The following is a 21081-nucleotide window of genomic DNA, read 5'->3' as shown; positions in this document are numbered from 1 at the left end:
CAAGAATCTGAGCTGAGGGGCCCACAAATCCAGCTGGAATCCAGGTGGAATCTGCTAGTGTAACCTATTGAATGTTTGCAGTGCAGCACAAAAAAGAAGTCCATGGAAAAAGAAATGCTGCTGGCAGCAAGGAGACTGGATCTTCTGGAGTATGGAAGTTGGGTACCAGCTAAAATTATAAGTGAAGAAAATTAAGATGAGCATTCCCTGGGGTCGCTCTTGGTAGGTGGTATGTCAGGTGCTAGGAACCGACGTAGAGATCTATAGTTATTTTTGTCTTAGTCACTAGAACAGATGAGTCCTATTAGCTTTACTCCCTTGGTATAACAAGGATTTGTGCCTCTCTTAGAGGTACAGGACAATAGGGACAGAGACTGAGGCAGGGAGAAATTTGAGAGGCACCCTTACCACAAGCCAATCTCAGAAGAAAGCTGGATTGCAATTCACATTTATTGTTATGTCATTAATAATAAAAGAAAACTCCAGGGAGGAAGTGAGTTGGTGCTAGGTTGAGAGTGGGGTGAATATTCTGCCCATTTTTAATGTGACAGAAGGATTTAACCTTTATTACTCATAAGTTTCCAAAGCCATTAATGAGTTGTGCAGATCATCCTAAATGATTCTAGCAATGTTTTTATATCAGCCCATACCAACAGATAATCTGTATATGCCACATTTTAAAAAAAATAAAAATTTTCTCCAATCTGGAGATTTTTAAATGACTATTTTTGTATTCCTACCCTTGTAAAGCCAGCTGCTGAAGTTTTTATGAGAACTGCAAAGTACTCAGAGGGAGTCATTAAAACCTCCTAAAATGACCTAAAAAGCTCTTCTAGACATAAAAATATCACTGTTTGAAGTCTGGTACCTCTGGAATTGTCAGTTACCAACAAGTACCAGCTCTCATTGGAAAGTGGTATTGTCCCCTTTCCACCAGTAGGACTGAACACTGTTCATCCTGGGTCTCGGGCATGTAAGGTTAGATCACGTAAATAAGCGATCCCCGGCAAGCCAACTGATTGTCCTTTCATCTGCAAGACCTTGGATTCATTGTGTCACAGTTTTTCTATATATGTCATGATGGCTTGTCTAAAAGTATAATTATTCTTCTCGCTGTCAGATGCTGGGACTGGACTACAGGGGATGGATCACTTGATGATTGCCCTGTTCTTTTCATTTCCTCTAAGTATCTGGCATTGACTGCTGTCAGAAGACAGGCTATGGGGTGAATGGACTATTTGTCTGACCCAGTATAGCCATTCTTATGTTCTTATATAGGGATACTAGCAGGTCCCAGATGAGACTGGGGTCTCATTATGCTAAGTGCTGTACAAATACACAGTAAGAGAGTCCCCAAAGACCTTACAGCCTAAAGAGACAAGACAGAAAATGGGAGAAAAGAAGTAATATCTTCTTTGTCTTACAGATAGGCAACTGAGACACACAGAAATTAAATGATTTAGATTATAAATTCTTCTGGGAATCTCTTTCTTTTTGTTATGTGTTTGTACAGTGCCTGCCACAATGAAACCCCATTCTCTGATTAGGTCCTTTAGGTACTACCACAATACACATAAAAGTAATAATTCATCCAAGGACACAGGAAGATTCTGGCAGGGCCTGGAATTGAATCTAGAACTCTCAATTCTCAGACTAGAGCCTTAGCCACAAAGCCCTCCTTCCTCTCTTATGTTCTTTTTCTAAGAAAGTTTCTATGTTTTTTACAGTGCCTAGCACATGGGCTCCTCATCCATTACTAGGGCTCCTCGTGCTATGATAATACATAATAATAACATCATGAGATTGTAAAAAAAACATTTATGATATTCCCATGACTTCCTGTTTCCTATGAATCCATGGACCCATTTCCCAAACAACCCTTTAGACAACCTGAGTAAAAATTATAGATGTCAAACTTTTTTAAATCTTATAAGAAGCAGGAAATTGCACCTGATATTTCACAGTTTGAAGGAAGAGCACTGCAGAATTCCTTTTTAAGCCCCCAATCTTGTGAAGACTTATGTGCATGCTTTACTTTATGCTTAATTCATATTGCAGTGAATTCCCACCCCAAAAAAGCATTCAACAGATTACCTACATTCCTGTATCAGAGATTACAAAAACATTGATTTTTTAATATCTTTGCAGGTAGTCATAAAAATTCTGTAGAAAAAGCACTAAACTAGTAGAACTGGATAATTTTTGCATTTCCATTAAATTTTAGATTCATTTAAATGAATGGAGTTATGCCAAGAAAATATTTGTTGCAGAAAGTATAAAGAATATTTGTAAATAATTTATCATAGTAATTCTGGAGATTATCTAATTAACAAAAAAGAAGGCAGAAAACCTCCAGCCCTGGAATGTTGTTATGCAATTATGGCATAAATGATCTTTAATTGTTCTCCCTAAAGACCATTTATCTAATTTGCTCATGATTGTCTCCTCCTATTTATAAACTGCATCCAGCTATTAGCAGTATTCTCTTTTCCTCTGTAAATAGCCTCAATTTTACAGACCAAACCACTGGGTTTTATAGCAACATGCAATATTGTTTTAATACAATTTTTGAAGTTTTCAATCGCTGGCCTATTTAGCAATTTTTTAGAAAAGCCTCACAGGTGACATTTCATTTTTATAAAAATTGGTTCTGAGTGCCATATTTCCTGAGGATGGAAACATTTCTAATACTCTTACAGTAGTTACCATTTCAAAAAAGAAAAACTTTGATTCCCCACCTTCCTCCTCTTCTTTGCTTGCGGTGTTCAATAAAAAAGAGAACAGAATATTTAATCAAGAGACATTTCTTCAACACAGTACATTTTCTGTTGATAATGCTGCTACAATGTCCTTTAGAAATGCTGATATTAAAATATAAACAGAAAGAAGGTTACCCTCCTGGGCAACTCCCATTCTTTGATACCTATAGAGTTTTGCATTCACTTCAGCAGGGCCAGGATTTCATCTATACTGCTTGTTAAGTGGCTGCACATTCAGCAATAGGTTGTTTCCAAATGGTTTTTGGGTGTGGTGTCATAAAGTGTACTTCTTTAGTCTAATTGCAAGGTGACAGAGACATGGAGTTACAGAAGCATCCAACAGAAAATGGTTGTAAACTCCAGGCCAGAAGTAGCTATACAAATCCAACAGCCCTGCCAATGAGTGTGGTAAGAAGGGTGTGGAAGGAGACAGATTTAATAGCCACTCCAGGCTGGGAGTGAGATAGGGAGCAGAGCTAAGTTTTATTGGATATAATATTTCCTAAGCCCTTTACAAACAAATTACTGTATTAAGCTTCTTAGCATCCAAATGAAATAGATAACTACTATTATCCCTGTTTTCTGGATAGCGGAACTGATGCAAAGTAAAGTTAAGATATTTATCCAACATCAACACAAGAGTGTTAATGACAAAGCCAGGAATACAGCCCTGATCCACAGTTGTATACTCTCATATTTTGACCCGCAATAGAGCGAGACAAGTTCCTAGTCTGGTTTTATTGCAGACATCAGGGAAGTTGTCTAAAACTATTTATAAATATGTCCTTCTTTAATTTCCGGGGCTAGCAAACTACTGGTAGCTGATTTTGCTGCCTCCTCTATGGCTTAATGCAGCTGCATGAAAATTAGCTACAGTAAATCAGCTTTGCTTACTAGTTTGGACTTTGGATAGCACAATACAGATTTGTACAACATCTCTTCTGAGCTCTGTGTGTGTGTGTGTGTTCGAAGAATCGTGTTTATTATACTTGACTAGTGAGGCATATAAACACTTGAAAATTGTTTTTCAAATAGATATAATAGGTATGAGTACTCCACTCACTGTTGCTAGCTAGATGTCATTAGCAATGCTAGAATGACTATCAGAGCGTGGCTTCAGTCCCAATTATTTTCAGTGGCAGAGCTATTTTTTGCAGTCCTGCCCTCTTAGAGCACTACTGTAATAGAGAAAGTATAAAAGAAATACTAACTGCGTTCTTGATGTGTGATACACAGAATACATAATTTGTCACATAGTAATGAATGTGGCACACATAGCATCACTTTCTAACTTGTGGTAATTAATTTTGACCTAGTTCTCAGTTGCATTATGACTACCTGGCTGCTGCTTGTCTGTCATCTTCTATCCCCTACCTTTCTCGCGTTTGTATTAATGGCAGTCAGGGATGTTACTCTAGGCCTTTTATAACATACCCTTTGAAATGCTGTCAGTTTAGTATACTGGTTCAATATTATTTAGAAGCTCCGACGCCAGTATTCCCACTCCTGAAGAGAGAATTGGACACAGATATAGATCCAAAAAAAAAGCTTTATTTAATGTGATCAGGATTTTTCTCCCAGGGAGGTGCATCAGAAATCAAGATGCATGCTGTTATTAGCTCTTTGGACACGGTTCTTGTTCTGTCCTTGCTCAAATCACAGCCTTTCCTGGGGGCAAAGGCACAATAGCCAGTTTGAAAGCAGGAGCTTAATAACTTGTGTATTGTGCTGTGATTTCTAATCTGTCCTGGACTAGTTTAGTTTTGTGAATATATAAAAATAAATTACACTAGCAGTCCTGGGAACATTTTTTGCAGCTCGCTGCACTTTCAGCAGTTTACCATGTAACTCACCCATTGCTCAGGTTAAAAGCTTTTAATTGGCTTCAAAATTCTGTTGACATAAAATGATTCAATTCAGTGTGCATCCTCTTACAATTTACTTTAAATTACCTAGTACCTTTACAGTTAAGTACAGTACTTTATATAGAAAGCATTTAAAATACCTTTAAGTTTAATAGGTAGGTGCACAGTAATGCAGACACACACACTGCATGATCATGTGAGGTGCATGTATTACGAATAATTTGAGAATGGTAAGTAAATCTTTTGTATTGAAATTCTGAGCAATTTATGGTAGACTGTAAAATGTGAAGCAAAAGCTATAATGAGAGATCTAGTCTAACCACACTTACTCCCAGCACACAGGGCCGGATTAAATCAGGGACCTTAGGGGCTGCAGCCCAGGGCCCGGGCTCAAGGGAGGCCCCTCAAAAGTAAATCACAGGCAGCGATCTCCAACTCCAGGCTGCTAAAAGTCCCGCGGTGCAGCGGGGCACTCAGGCAGGCTGCCTGAATGCCATGACCCCACACAGCTCCCGGAAGTGGCCGGCTGCTAGGGAAACCGTCTACAACCAAGGAGTTGGGTCTGAGGAAGGGTGCTGAGCCTGGATTCTGAGAGGTTGGGCATGGCAGAGAAAAAGGTCTCTGAAATTCATGTATGAGGAGCCACATTAGAAGCTTGGCACATGAACTCGGAGGACAAAGTGCCAGACGGCTTGTTTATTTCATGAGGGAAGATGGAGTTACTGAGACACTTGAAAAGAGTTCTCCTCAAGACTACAGGGTGCTGCAGCGATGCTGTGAGAACACTTTTTGGTACTTCAGAATCTACAGTCCCCTTTTACGTTCATTAAAATATTTTGAACCAGGATGTACTGCATGTAGAGGAACTCAGGTAGTTTCAAAGGGACTAATTATTGAACATCCTGTTCCCCTGGGAGCCTCTGTAAGTCCAGAGCTTCCTCAGAGACCTAGGAGAACTTAAATGGGAGTCTTAAATTTCTTTACAATTCTGCCATTACAGATCTTCTTTGGGTGAGAAAGGAAATGATTCAGAAGAAGTAAGAAGTAATATCCTCAAGTATTGAAATGTGTGTCTTAAGGGAAAGAAGTATTGCTGCTGCCCTCTCTGTATATCACTACTGTTCTTTTCCTCATTCTGTTTTTAGGTTTTTTAGATAGAGGAGTTCATAAGCAAACAGACTTAAAAGTCAGAGTGAATGAAATAAAATATGTGGAAGAAGTTCATGTTAGTTTCCACTTGAACAGAATTTTTTGTGTTCCTGTGGGTCTGGCCACTTCAGGCTGTATGAGTTACCAAGCATCTCTTAGATCTCAGTACCTGGTTATGGTAGTACATCCAGGTAGGTTTGGAGTCAGGTCTGTGCTGTAGCCAGAAGCTGTAGGGGAGTTAAGATAAAGTTAAACTGTGGGGCAGGACTACACAGCACCTCAATGGTGCTCACTGAGTATGAGTGTCTTCTGGAGTATCCATGATCCAACTTTCTAATCGCAGAAAACCAAACACCCTTGCCCCCGCCCCTTCCTTGAGGCCCCGACCCTTCGCTGCTCCTTCTCTGAGAGCCCTCCTGCTCACTGCATCCCCCTAACCTCCATCGTTCGCTCTCCCCCACCCTCGCTCACTTACTCATTTTCACCAGGCTGGGAGGGGATGAGGGCTCTGGCTGAGGGTGCAGGCTCTGGGTATATGGTGTGTGGTGTGCAGGAGGGGGCTCTGGGCTGGGGCCGAGGGGTTCAGAGTGTGGGAGGGGTGTGGGGTGCAGGCTTTGGGAGGGATTTTGTGTGCAGGAGGGGACTCAGGGCTGGGGCAGGGAGTTGAGGTGCAGGAGTGGGTGCAGGGTGCAGGCTCCTGGAGGCAGTTTGGGTGTGTGAGGAGGCTCAGGTCTGGGGCGGGGAGTTGGAGTGCACGAGGGGATATGGGGTGTGGGAGGGAGTATGGGTATGAGAGGGGGCTCAGGGCTGGGACAGGGAGGTGGGATGTGGGAGGGGATTTGGGGTATGGACTCTGGTCGGCGCTTACCTCAGGCAGCTCCCGGAAGCAGCGGCATGTCCCTCCAGGTGGATCTTGGGTGGAGGCATTGACAGGTGGCTCTGCGTGCTGCCCCCGTTTGCAGGCGCCACCCCTGCAGCTCCCATTGGCCATGGTTCCAGCCCAAAGGGAGCTGCAGAGCCAGCGCTCGGAGTGGGGGCAGCGCGTGGAGCCCCTGTGGGCACCCCTGTGCATAGGAGCTAGGCATTCCAGCTGCATCCGGGAGCCACATGAAGCCAGGGCAGGCAGGGAGCCTCCTTAGCCCCACTGTGCTACCAACTGGACTTTTAGTGGCCCGGGAAGCAGTGGTGACCAGAGCCACCACGGTCCCTTTTCGATGGGGCCAGTCATAAACCAGATGCCTGGCAACCCTAACCCTTTCAAGTGGGTATAGTGTGCACTCCCTTCTATAAGCTCTGCTGGCCAGTACAGAGATGAATCCATAACCCTACCTCTTACTTTTCCTTTTCTTCCCCCTTTTGCACAGACTGGTGTCAACAGTCGCATTAGCTCTCCTAATACAAGGAGTCCCGTTGTACTCTTCAAGGAGAAGAGGTTTTTTGTACTGTCTTCTAGTACCCATTACAAGGCACAATCTGGGCCAGACTGAATGTAATAGATATGTCTGTAATGGCTGCATTACAATAAAGAAGACTGCTATTCCAATGTCTTCATGAGGTTTCAAGTGACCACACTCTTTGCAGGATCTTTGGAAGATGCTACAAATTAAGGACCAATATCCCCAAAAAATCATAAAGGCTTGTTAAGAGAGTAAGATGATCTTACCACACGAAGAAGGCATAAGGAAAGAGGAAATGCTTCCATTATTATCTGCCAACTCTACTGCTGTTGATTGTGCCTCAAAATCCCTAGGTTCCTGAGTAGTGGCATTAAGGGTTACAGAGTGCATGTGGTACATATGGAATCATTTGCTAAAGGCTTCACCTACCTTTGCTATTTGCGGCATTCAGTACATATGCCTATAATTAACTAATATAAAATATATTTGCAGGTCACCTTTACTAAGCTTCTATGCAGTGGCTATCCTATTGTGTTAAGGTACTTTCAAGAGTCTGTGATAAAAGTTGTGTAATGTATGATGATAAAATGTATAACGTGTATAATGATAAAAGTTAATGTGCATGCTGAAAAGACAGTTTTCAAGCTTCAACTCTTCTTAGCCATTTTTCTCCTCTCTTTTTTTAAATACCAAAACCCATTAGATGCTATTTTGTGTTTTTTAAGTCAAAGTGTTTTTTTATCAGATACAACATATTAGGAGAAAAAGCATGTCAGACTTTTAAACAACTTGTTTTTAATGTCTACAGTGTAAACAGCTGAACTGGGTTTTATTGAATACTAAATAAAGCAATTTTGGTCCTAGGCATAGAACTTCTTGGCAACATTTTTAATTTTAGAGCACAAAACTTCACTAAAATGATATAATGGTGTGGAATGAAGTTAATAGTATAATGGGGGGAAATGAATGCTTGGCAACAAGGAAAGATAAGCTACCATGGGATGCTGAAGTACAAAGGGGAATGATGTTATAAGAAGTAAGAAAGGTAGAATCAGTAGACCTTTATTAACAGTAGCCTGTTAGAGAAATAGAAGTATAACTAGGTGCAAAACATTATGGCACTATGGGTAAGAAGGGCTATTATACAGTATGGAAATGGAACGGTTGATTTTTCTTCTTTTCTCAGATAAATGGTATGTTGCTGACATCTCAGAACAAAAATGCACAGAACAGTAGCAAATATGTATAATTGAATCTTTGATACCAGAATCTTCTTTTATATAGTTATACATTTACAACTTTATTTTCTTAAATAGTAAGAGGATATAACCAGTGATGAGCTGCCAAAATATTAACAACTGGTTCCCTCCTCCTCACCCCACGAGGGGGTCGTGCCTCCCCGCCCCCCGGGACTCCTGCCCCATCCAACCTCCCACGTTCCTTGACACCCCACCCCCAGGACCCCTGCCCCATCCACCCCCTTTCCCTGTCCCCTAACTGCCCCCTGCCGCCCCATCCTCCTCTTATTCCTGATGGTCCCCCGGGACCCCTGCCCCATCCATCCACCCCTTCTCTCTGTCCTGACTGCCCCTGGAACCCCTGCCACTGACTGCCTCCCACCGCCCCATCCAACCCCTGGTCCTTCCTGACTGCCCCCCCAGGACCCTTGCCCCCAATCAATTCCCCTGTTCCCTGCTCTCTGACCACCCTGAGTCCCGACCCTAATCCACGCCCCGCCCTCTATCCAACACCCCCTCCCTGCTCCCTGCCCCCCTTACCGCACTGCCTGGAGATGGGGGCCGTGTCACCCAGAGTCGGGGCTGGGAGCCGCGCCACCCAGCCGAAGTCGGGGCCGGGGCCGGGGCCAGGGCCGGGGACACGCGGCGCCTAGAGTCCTCCTCATGTCCCCCGCCCCAGATCACCTGCAGGAAGCTGCTGCTTCCTTCTCAGCCCTCCCAGGCTTCCCACGCTAACAACTGATTGGCGGGAAGCCCGGAGGGGGAGCCTTCAGAGGAGGAGGCAGAGGCAGAGCTGGAGCCAGGTGAGCTGGAACCGGGGGCAGGGCAGGGCAGGGAGCTGCTGGAGCTTTTGTTAAATTTAAAAGCCCTTTACAACCGGTTCTAAAAGGGTTTCTAAATTTAACAACCGGTTCCCGCGAACCGGTGGGAACCGGCTCCAGCTCACCACTGGATATAACACAGCATTGGGCACATGTGCACATCTCAATGCACCTATTACAACTTTTGGGCCCTTTAAGAACAGATGTTCTGGGAAATGTCATCCCCGAGGAAGGACTGAAAATCCAGAGGTCACATGACAGGTAATCAGGTGACTGATTTGGGAACTACATAAGAGATAGCCTTAGCTCAGTAGGAGGGAATAGGAAGGAAGAAGAGGATTGACGTAAAGCCCTGAGGAAGTTCCTCCTTGGGGACTTGTCAGGAAGAATGGGAGATATCCAAGAAAGCTTACTTTGGGAAAAGTTGTGTCTTCTCCCCTTTCTGGTTTGCTGAAAGCTTGAAAGACCCCTCCTGGCTGAGACCAAGTTCTGTGAGTGGCTTTAGTCTTGCTTTGAATCCTTTTGTGATAATAAAGCCCTAAGGTAGAGGCCTTGGATTGAACTATAGTTTGGATTTTATTTTACCTTCCCTATCTGGTGTATCTGTCTACCAGCTTACAGGGCCAGATATTACCCTTGATCCGTAATGACTCCCTTATTGACATAAATTGGAGTTATGCATAGAGACTGGTGATAGCCCAAAAGGAGAGAAATTCTTCCAAACTGTTTCTTTGTAAAGAATGATACAGCAAGACTGAAAAGATCAGCCCACAGCTACTAAGAAACCACTGAAAATAAGAGCAAAGAGGCAACTTTTGCTATATTTAGCTATATAGGGCATGATTCTGATCTTACTTACACTGATATAAATTCAGTGTAGCTTCATTGACAATGGAGTTACACCACTCTAAAACTATTATGAGTTGTATCAGAAGCATGAACAGTAACACATTAAAGTTAATGATGATATTTTATTTGACATTTGATAGTTTACAGGGTCTCATTTGGCTTTCCCAGATAGACTATAATAATGGATGTGGTAAAGGGTGAGACAGAGTCTAGAAATAGTAATACTTGAAAAGGTCATTATGATTTCTCTTGCTTGACTCCTGCAAGTACCGAGGTACATTCATTTAGATTAAATGGACGTGTTCTAAAGTATATTGTATTGGCATATACATCATGTCTAATATACTGTCTATAGTATCCCTTTTAATAGGAGTTGATATTTAAACAAAGTAATTTTCCTGCTCCACCTAGAAAGACTACATGTTTTGTGTCTACATCTTGCACTTTTAGGTGTCTTTATACAGTCCATCATTCACAACGCTAAACCTCATCAAATGCACTCTAAAACTTAAGGAGTGAGAACAGTATTCCCTTCTTTTTTTCCAAACTGATTTACAAGGCCTCAAATGGGTGAGTGATCATAAAAACAAATGATAAACATAGTCATCTTAAGAACCTGGGATGATATTTTGTCATTGTAAAACACTGCTTTTCAGCACAGGCTTATATTAAGAAGAGAAAGGCATGAAGGAGATTTAAATCTGCCACCCTGTCCTAACCCTGAGTGACTTGTGATGGTGACTTTAGTTTTACAAAACCAGTCTTGGAGCATAACTTCCTCCTTTTATTCACAAATTCCATTCAAAGACAATGAATTGCTTTAATTTGCTTTGAGTATAAGTCAAGGATCCCCGCAAAGTAACACCACACAGGTGGATATTCCCAGATCAGTCTAAACAGCAAAACAATTACTTGCTAGTTCTCTTTTTGAAGTTTGAAATATATTGGGCCCCATGTTGCAGTCCAAGCTCAGGTAAATCTCCCTTTCGCTATAATAGGAGAGTCAATTAAGCAGAAATCTTCTATATCTTCACTTGAAGACTTTCTGACAGATTATCTCATTGTGACTACGCTACTGGCGGGTGAAGTGCAGTGTGGTCTTTATGTCCACATAGAGAAAAAAAGGCTGGTTCCTCCAACCTTGCAAAAGTCTAGAGATCCGTGGGAAGAAGGGCAGAGGGAAAGGCAAGACACATCCATAGTGAAGAATTACCTCTCTGTGCAACATCTCAGCCACTTACTCCATGGCAGCACAGCTTCTTAAGGAGCCTATTGACTCTCAGATCTGCTTCCTAACCCCCTTGATCTGGAGCAGGCTTTTCATGGGACTGAATATTGCCAGGATCAGCATTAAATTCTATGGAAATTTCTGCATGTTAACATAGGCATGATGTAGTTCATAGAGATTCCATTATTTCCACTCACTTCTGCCTTCATATGCTCCAGAACCTCTCTTTTTTTCTTTTAGTACGTGGTTTTCATTTGGTTACATTTCATCTTTCTAAAGGAATATAATTACTTGTTAATATAAATGGGGCATCACATAAGACACATGCACTTCAGCATGGTGCCTTTTGCGTCCTTAGGGGCCTGAGAAATTATGTTTTCATTCGGTGGGAGACAAAATACATCATTTTTCTATAGTCTAATAGAAAGAAATAACTTACTATCCTGTGAGAGCTTATCTGGGAGATGTTCTACACCTCTGTCATGTTTTTATGTATTTTTGCAAATGAGATGTTACACTGAACAATTGCTCAGGATCAATAGAAAATAAATTGTGTAGTCCAGCTTAGAAGTTTTCATAAAAACATCTTATGTTTCAGCCTTCAAAAATTTATGGGCTGTTAATCATTGCTACTTTTTGTTCCCTGGAGAAGCAGTAGTGAAACTGAAGAAAAGACCTAGAATGAACAATTGACAGGGGTATATGTTCAGAATGTTTTAACAATATGAAAAGGGCTGTGTCATCTTTGAGGTACATGAAACATAATTTATGATGTCTAAGAGTATATGCTACCCTTGTGATCTGTTGTGTTTTGGCATTCTGGTCAGATCTATATACAAAAAATGTCTAGTAGAGCCAGGATCATTTTATTCATTGGGTTTGGTTGTGCCCAATATTGTTCAGTTCTGGTCACAGGTGGAGGTAACTTCTAATAGTAATAGTCTTAAAAGTTTCTTTTCAGATATACCTACTGCTGTTTCTCAAGTGAGTTACATTTCAATGAGCTATCTGTTATTGTTTGTGGGACTGGCTATATTGTGAGTGAGGTCTGTCTATAGAGACTTCAGTGTGTGATTCTGTAGTAGCAGCTGTTTGTGCTCCAGAGACTATAAGCTTCATGGGGTCAGGAAGGGAACTGAGTCAATTTCACCTCATCCTCTGAGGCTGCTCCAGTCTCCTGCTCCCAATAGTGGAGGGGTTAGGATGCACTGTGTGATATACTTCAGTGAATGAGAATGAGAAACTCATGATAGAGAAGGGTTCACTTTTTTATTAGGGCCAGCATCACTGATGTGAACTATTAAGTGTGTGCATGTGACTCACTTTAAACTCAGAGGAGTTTAGGATTTCCTTCTATCACCACCCTTCTCCAACACTGGAGGCAGAAATGGGGGAAACCAAGAGAAGCTACGTCAAGGATTATGAAAATCCTGGGAGGGAGGGTTGAGGGGGGCACAGTTCACCTTTTTTTTTTAATGTCTGTCACTCTGGGATATGGTATTTACATGAACATAACATAGTTTGAAAGGTTTTGGTACTAGAAATTTTAGGTTTTAATTTGCATCAGTGAAATCAATAAACAGTTTACCTGTTCTAAAAAGTTAAAAGGTTGGTGATGAGAACATGAAGATTTTCTAGGTTATGCCAATTGGAAAATGGTAAGACAGGTGTAGAACTGTCCAAACACTTAGCAGGACAAGGAATGGGGGGGTGGAGTAATTGGTGATTGGAGAGAGTGGTGTGTTAATGGGTGGGATCAACTTTTATGAATGTTGGAGAAGGGGGAGTGGTTAGACTGATGAATCGTTAGACTAACTTGGTTTTCTAGAAACTTTTAGAAGATAGTCTCCTGGTAATATGGTTTCAATATAAAGCTGGATTGCTTTGCTTTATTTTTCAGCCTTCACTTGTTGACTTCCCTTGGCGGTTGTTCCTCCTTATAAATCTAAACATAAAATCTTCTGATCAGTATTTGATGATTTAGTTTCTAGTGCTTACCAAACTTCAGTGAATGAAGTATTCTTATCTTAGGGTTTGTACTGCCATCCGTAACAGTAGTATCTGATCTCCTTCCTTGTTAACTAGATTGACAATAGTGAAGTCCCTAATATAGTGGAGTCTCTTGCTATTCTCCCTTTTTCAGTTACAGAAAGCTGTATATGGGGTTTTGGTTTGTGGTTGGTTTTTTAATCAACATGCCTAAAGTTGAAAGACATTCTACAAAACGAGTGATTGATGAACTGACTGCAGCAATGGGAAGGGGAGAGTGAGATGGTACTCCTGTGGCCGGGGCTTCAAGGCTATCAGATCAAAGAAGTGCATCTTCCTGGAGGCTGGTAGTGCTTGAGGGGCTCTCATTCTGTTTCCTGCTGGGATTGAACAGCACAGTTCCTTTGGGTGCTGCTCATATATATATATATATATATCCTTGGTAGGAGTTATCGCTAGTGTAGGAGATACACCGCAGCTTTTCAGCTCTCCTCAGGTTGCAACAAGTGTTTTGTCCAGTTCCGTAAGTGGAAGTGTTGAGGATTTTTTCCTTTATACTGTTCCTGCTGCAGGGAAGGAAGAGAGAAGTGAAACCACAATGCCTGTACACAGGCTTTTAAGTTCTCATGCTGCTACAGCTGATTTTTACAATTTCCTAGTGCGGGGTGTGGCAGGGGGGAGTCCTCCTTCCTTTGGGCTGCCTGTTGCTGCTAGAAGGAAGAGAGAAATGAAACTGCAGAGGCTGTTCTGAGCCTTTAACACTCTTCATCCTCTCATGTCAGCTTGAGTTCAGTTTTTCGGACACTCATATCTCCAGCCACGTATTAGCAATACCTTTCTAGGTTGTTTACATGCAGACTGCTCATGACCAATTCTGTTTTATATTTATCACAAGTCATTCTCTGTTTCAGGGTGTATATCAGCGGGTGGTTATTTTCCTTTGAAATGGCAGAAGTTTGATTTTGTCTCTAATTCCACTTGGGTCGGTTTTGACACAGATTCCAGGGCCCAGAGCTGTCTGTCTTCAAACTTATTGGAAGGGATAATTTTATAATCAGCTTTTGCTTACTAGCTGCTTGTTTGTGTACTTGTATTCATAGGTTCTGGACTAGGGTGCTGGCTTGAGGTGGTTTCCATCATATACAGGGTGTACAGTTTGGGTCAAGGCTCTCAGCACCCCACCTATACAAATTGTTCCAGAACCACTTCTTCTATTTCAGCTACAGAAAACTTTGGCACCCACCATTGTTCTAATAACAATCCAATTCCTCTTTATGTTTTTAGATTTTTGGTTTATAAAGGAGTAATTGAAACTGTATAGTTTATCCACTTCTTATGTTACTAATACAGTATTAATTATTTATGGCCTTGTAACTGTATAACATTTCTTCAGATAACCTTTTAACATCTTGAATGGTTACCATTCTCCAATAATATATCAGACATTAGACACTGTTTTTACCTGTAAGACATAATATTGCTCAACGCCTTGGTCAGTGTTCTTAATATTTTTATTCTGGGCTATCCATCTTAGATAGCAGCAAGAACATTTTTTAAACATTCTTGCTACTAGAAAAATTGCATGGATGTTAAAAAAGAGAAGACTAAAAAAAGACCCAATATTTGAGTAAATTTAGTGTTTGTGAAAGATGCTGTACATGCATCTCTGGGATGAAGTTTGTTCTTTACCCATAATTTTGGGTGTAGCACAGTAATCTTGTTGAGATTACCAGCAAGGTGCCAATTTTGATTATTGTTTTGTGACATCTGTTTACTAGGAACTGTACCAATTCCACCAATTTTTTTTAAACAACCATCAGTTGATAATGGCATTCACCACTGCCAAAGGAAGCTATGTTTGAACAAGTGACTTCAAGAGGAATCCTTGGAATCATTTACAGTAGGACACCATTTCTTAAATTTGGCCACTGTGGCTGTATGTGGCCACCAAGGGGTTTCCCTGCGGCCATGACAGCTCCCTGGGTGGTGATGCGGGGGGGGAAGCAAAGCATCAGTCCCTCCCTCTCCCTGCCTCCCTGTTACTCCTGGATGCGCTACTCTGCACGTCTCTGGAGACAGGTGGGGCACAACGCTGAAGGAGCAAGGTGAGTTCTCTACCGGGGAGGGACGGGGGGACTTAGTAGAGCTCGGACTTCAGCCATGGGTTGGTTGGGCAGTGGAGACTTAGGGAGCATGGCTGCAGACTTGTGCATGGCGCTTTAGATTCCAGCCCTTGGCCACGCAGCTGCGGGCTCCAACCTCTGGCTCTGGCCGCATGGTGCTTACTCCCAGTCCCACCGGCAACCGCTGGCCCTAGGCACTGACCCCCATCCGTGCGCTCCGACCCCCAGCCCTAGTCACTGACCCCGGGTGCCAGCCTCAGCTGCCGATCCTAAGCTCCAGTGGCTGCCGGCCGTGGGTGCAGATCCCCGGTGCTGGGCTTGGGCTCCAGCAGGTGCTAGATGTGGATGCCAACCCCTAGCCTTGGCCATGTGGCAGCAGGCACAGACCCCAAGTGCCAGCCCCAAACCTGTTGGCAGTCAAACCCTGGCTACGTGCTCTGACCCCCAGCTCTGACCCCTGACCCTCGGCACTCCTCCTGGATGTCGACCCTAGGTTCTGGCAGGTGTTGGCCATGGGCACCGATCCCCAGCCCCAGGCACCAGCACTAGGTGCAGATCCCCAGCCCCAGTTATGCAGCAGCAGGTGCCAGCTCCAAGTGCCAACTGCGTGGCAGTGGGTGCTGATCCCTGGCCCTGGCCACGCAACTGCAGGTGCCGAGCCTGGGCTCCAGTGGGTGCTGGCCCAGGGCGAGGACTCCCAGACCCAGGTGCCAACCCACACCTCCGACCATGTGGTGGTGGGGCCCCCCATCCATCACCCCTGTCTCTGCTGCCTCACCTCCAACCCCTCCATCCAAGCCTTAACTTGCCAGGACTTGCTGTCAAAAGTGATATTAACAAACACATAAATATTACTTTTCACAGCATTATTTTTATTATTGAGTCTGCAAAAAACCTACATCAATAAATGAGTATGCATGTATACACATCCAGATCATTTAATTTGTTTTTCCTAAAGATAATCAAGTATTTTAGGAAAAAATGTCAATGTGTCCACCAGCAAGAGTTGGTGGCCGCACTCTGAGGCCACCAAAAATTTTGTTGTGAGAACCCCTGCACTAGGAGACGTGGACTGTTTATTCTCTTACTATGAAACTATTGGTAGACTTCAGTTTCAGAGAGCTTTCTTGAAACGTGTCATGAATCAGGGGGTAGCTGTGTTAGTCTGTATCCAAAAAAACAATAAGGAGTCTGGTGGCACCTTAAAGACTAACAGATTTATTTGGGCATAAGCTTTCGTGGGTAAAAAGCCTCACTTCTTCAGATGCATGGAATGAAAATTACAGATGCAGGCATTATATAATGACACATGAAGAGGTAACTCCCTTCTCTCAGTGTGTCATTATATAATGCCTGCATCTGTAATTTTCACTCCATGCATATGAAGAAGTGTTTTTTTACCCATGAAAGCTGATGCCCAAATAAATCTGTTAGTCTTTAAGGTGCCACCGGACTCCTTGTTGCTTTCTTGAAATAACTTTCTCTCCCACTGACTTTAAATCTGGGGACTAACAATTTTTTCAATTTGAGCCCTTTTCCCCAGAAGTAGAATGCAATTAACAGCTCAAAAATACTGGTGTTTAAGAAGCTGTGTGTCATGGAATCCTACATGGCAACTATTGTAAGTTTTCCAAATGAAAAAGTTGACAAAATACACTACCCATTATATACCTTTTGTATTAATTTTATGTATTTTTAATTTAATTAAAATTAATTTAATTTTGCAATATTTTAGGTTTATAAATATAAGGCAGAATATATATTTCTTTTCCCATTGTACTTTTGTCTTGCCATTTAATTTTGAAAAATTTCTTTTTTTTTAATGGGAATAATATAGTCCATATTGCTAGATTTGTGTATTCATTCATTCATTCATTCATTCATTCACCCTTCTAATGGACAAAGAAAAAGCTCTCAGTTCATATGCATCATTCACTAAAACATTCATTCAAAATTGGGTTTGTATAGTAGAGAGTAATTAGCAAAAGCATCATAAACTTGCACCTTTATTAGGAATTGTCAGGTCAATAGTGGGAACATCCTGTCATATATCAAACCCAGCAATTCATTATGTCTCTTGCATTATACTGTTCTGTATAATTATGTGTTTTGTATGCAAACTATCAAATATCAAAAGAAAAGTTGTTGATTCATAACGTTGTTAATGTCTCTAATACTTAATACCAGCATTAAGATCAGCTTTTCTTGATGGTTTCTTGTCTTTAAAAGGTGTTATTTTTCCTCCATTTCCTACTTGAGCAGAATTTTAAGTTGCTGTTCCAAATCTTTGCCAGCGAACATTCATAACCCCAGCTGAATGCTCTTTTTGAGCCAGTTAGCCTAGCACTGTAGTTACTATTCAAGTCTCTAAGATCTCTTTTGTGTAAATCCTTCTTAGTTAGAAGAATCTACATTTTAATATTATTAAATTGTGAAAGGTCACTTTGTTATATAAACAAGGCCCATAAGGTAAAATAATTGCTTGATTAGTATTGAAGGCTTGTGTATTTCTACAGAAGGTTTCTGGCTTCAGTGCAAATATATCATCACAGAAATTAGGGGGACTGTTATTTAGGAGGCAAAGTCACTCAAGTTCTAGTTTTTTAGATTCTATAAAAACAATTATATTTCAATGTCTACTCTAGAAATATTAGATAAACTACCCATAGATAAATTACCTAAAAATATCAGTGCCAAACTGTAAGACACAAGCATTTTACTGCCATGTAATTTTACATGTAAACTGTTCTGTTTGAAACATTGATTCCATCTAGTGACAGATAGATTACTTATAGATGTATGTTTCCAAAAATATTCATGTTTAAAAATATCTGATCAGGTAGAAACTATAAAGAATGATTTTAATTTCTTGTGCAGTACTGTATCATAATTCTTGGAATTTGAGCCTCAAGGCAGATATATATCTTTCTACTGGATGTGTGTTAAAATCAGTAAGAGTTTATCCCTGTGAGTATTATAAAAGATTGCCTGTAAGCTGTAATGACTTTGGGTTTTTTATATATAGATAGATTCTTTTACATACAGAGCCTTTAGGACAAAAAAGACCCAAGAAAATCACAATGAGAGGACCTTTTTTTTCTTTTCAAAGTTACTCCTCTAACATGGGTGATCATTTTTCAGATACAAAATAAGTAATGAATGCTTTTATGTTTAGCAAAAAGTTTTTTTCTTGACAGTTGCCATTAAATGTAGATGCTATTGTTACTGAAACTCAGACAACTTAGATCTTTGTGCCCTTCTAATAGCTAGGTCATTTAGAGACGACTACTGCACCTCAGCTACTGCAGCTGGTTGTTTAGCTTGGGCAGTGCAGGGTCTTTTTTTAGACCTTGAGGTCCTGGGTTGGGTTCCTTCAGGCACCGCCACCAGGGGCACCATTACAAGTGCACATCATTTCAAATTGCTGTACAAGCAACTGCCTGTAATGACACTGTGGTTATAACCAGCTGCAGAGATTCTAGTGGCCCTAATTTTCAGTCTTTTTCCTCCAGATTAAGAGATATGATTTTGCAGCATATATATGATGTAGATTACGCTGCACTAGTTCAGTTGCAACACACCATTGCTTTAGGTTCCGTTGTTATAAAAAAATGACATATGGATAAAATTCAATGGATACTCTTTGTAATTAAATTAGCATGAGTCTAATATGAAAATTCTGTTGAAGCATTATTTTCTACCTTTCAGCACACAAATCTCATTAATTTAGTAGAAATAACTGGAATGTTAGTAAGAATCGATCTTGTGTTAGATCGTTAGATTTGATATTAGGCCTAGTCCAACAAGTCCATGAGTCGTGCAAACACTTCTTGTTTTGTTCCTAGAATTGAACCTTCCTTTCTTCATAGCAGCTGATTAATCAATTAGCATAGCAGGATAGACTGACAACACGTTTATTTTTTCAGAGTCTTTAGAGCACTTATCCAGAGCTTTGGGTGCTTTTACAGAAACATACGAAGAAAGAAGTCAAATTCACAAACTGCATAATGAAGTGCCCCCAAAAATATTTGCCTGAGATGATTAATGATGATGAGATAACACCCACAGAACCTCACTATGGAACTAATTCATTCTACTCAATGGAAAGACTGCTGTTTTCAATGGGAGCTGACTGGCCCCAAATCCACTCAATCAGTACAACATAGGGAAAGACAGTGTCTCATGTCATGCATTGTACTTTCTTTATTGGAAAAATAACTGCAATCACATCCTATAACTTGTTCATCATATTTAGATTACAGTTTTATATCTAAACTTTATTTAAACCTCTCTGAACAAAAGGGTCTGACAAATTTTGTCAGATTATCTATTTTTGCCTTTGTTAATGGTATAATCGTGTTTAGTGAGAAAGGGCATTTGGAAATGTGTACATGAGTATATCATCTTCTCTCAATACCTCACTCCCTTCTGACTCTCATGTGAAAGGTCTCACCATTTTCCTGCTTAGTGGTATTTATAACCTGAGGTTGTAAAGCACTGGTTAGAAAAGTCTCCTTAAAAGCTAGACACATTTTCCTGCAGACCCAGGGTCAAAATGAAGAAATATTAGTTCTCTGTAATGTCCAGAGACAGTGCATTTTTGTGGTCAGATTAAAATTTCAGTGCTGAATTTATTGTGTAAGTGGTAAAACTCATGTCTCTTTAGAACACAAGAATTTAAACCAAGAGGGTTAACTGGGAGCATTATAATATATATAAGGCAAATAGAAGAGCTCAGGAGGTGAACTACATTTTTAAAAAACACTTACCATGTATGTACTGTACAGGACATTACAGAACCATGAGATCAAAACTTGAGGTTTTAATAATCAGCGCTGAATAAAACCCACACCTAATTTTAACTAAAAAAAAATTATTAACTGCTTTTGAAATATACAGAAATGTTGTAGTGTATAAGGGGTTTAGTGCAGAATATTGAATAATTCAATCCCATAAGAGATTCAGCCTACTTATAATAAAGTTAAGCATATGCCAGGATTAGTACCCACATTTAGATACCTTGGAAAAATATAAGGACCTGATCCTGCAGTGTCTTCTATGTGGACATAAGGGTCTAAACCAGATGTAGACTGATTGCAAAAAAAATGTCAATAAATAACCTCACATTGCCAACCCCACCTTCTCAATGCCATGAGTCAGGCCCCACCGCCTCACCCAAAATCATAAGATAAAAAAAACAGCCTTTGGATTCATCATTTCCCTTCTCAGTTTTGAACTTTTAAGGGTCAAGTTTTCACATTTTTTCTCTGCAACCATAAAGATTATAAACAGATTCTTTTTTAATGAAAGCTGAGATTCAAACAAGGAAGAAAGGGAAATAATAAAAATAAAGACAATATTTTGCATGTTACATGTTAATGGCTCCGCTGGAGGTGTCCAGAAACTTACCCATCTATATTTGTAAGTAAAAAAAAAGTAATAATTGAATTTTCTCTTTTTGTGTGTATGTGTGTGGGTGGCACATGTAGCAATAACTACAATTAAGGTTGCTTAACACTTTCCATTATAAGACCCTGTTTTCAGCGATTTATAACTCTGCTAAAATTTAACCATTCGGGCTGAAATTTTCCATGCAGGGGGTCGTCTTCAGGGAATTATTTGGGAAGATTCAACTAAAAGGATTTAGCTTTAGTGCCTCCTTG

The 21081-nt window shown here is 40.9% G+C and overlaps 1 protein-coding gene across 2 annotated transcripts in view; it reads left to right on the top strand.

Annotated features, from left to right (window-relative positions):
* Positions 1-21081, top strand: part of KCND2 (potassium voltage-gated channel subfamily D member 2) — a 415189-nt gene that overhangs the window by 228591 nt on the left and 165517 nt on the right. The gene's annotated exons all lie outside the window — the stretch shown is intronic.

The sequence above is a fragment of the Mauremys mutica genome, chromosome 1 (assembly GCF_020497125.1).
Source record: "Mauremys mutica isolate MM-2020 ecotype Southern chromosome 1, ASM2049712v1, whole genome shotgun sequence".
Classification (NCBI taxonomy): Eukaryota; Metazoa; Chordata; order Testudines; family Geoemydidae; genus Mauremys; species Mauremys mutica.
This window is presented reverse-complemented; position numbering and strand designations above follow the sequence as displayed.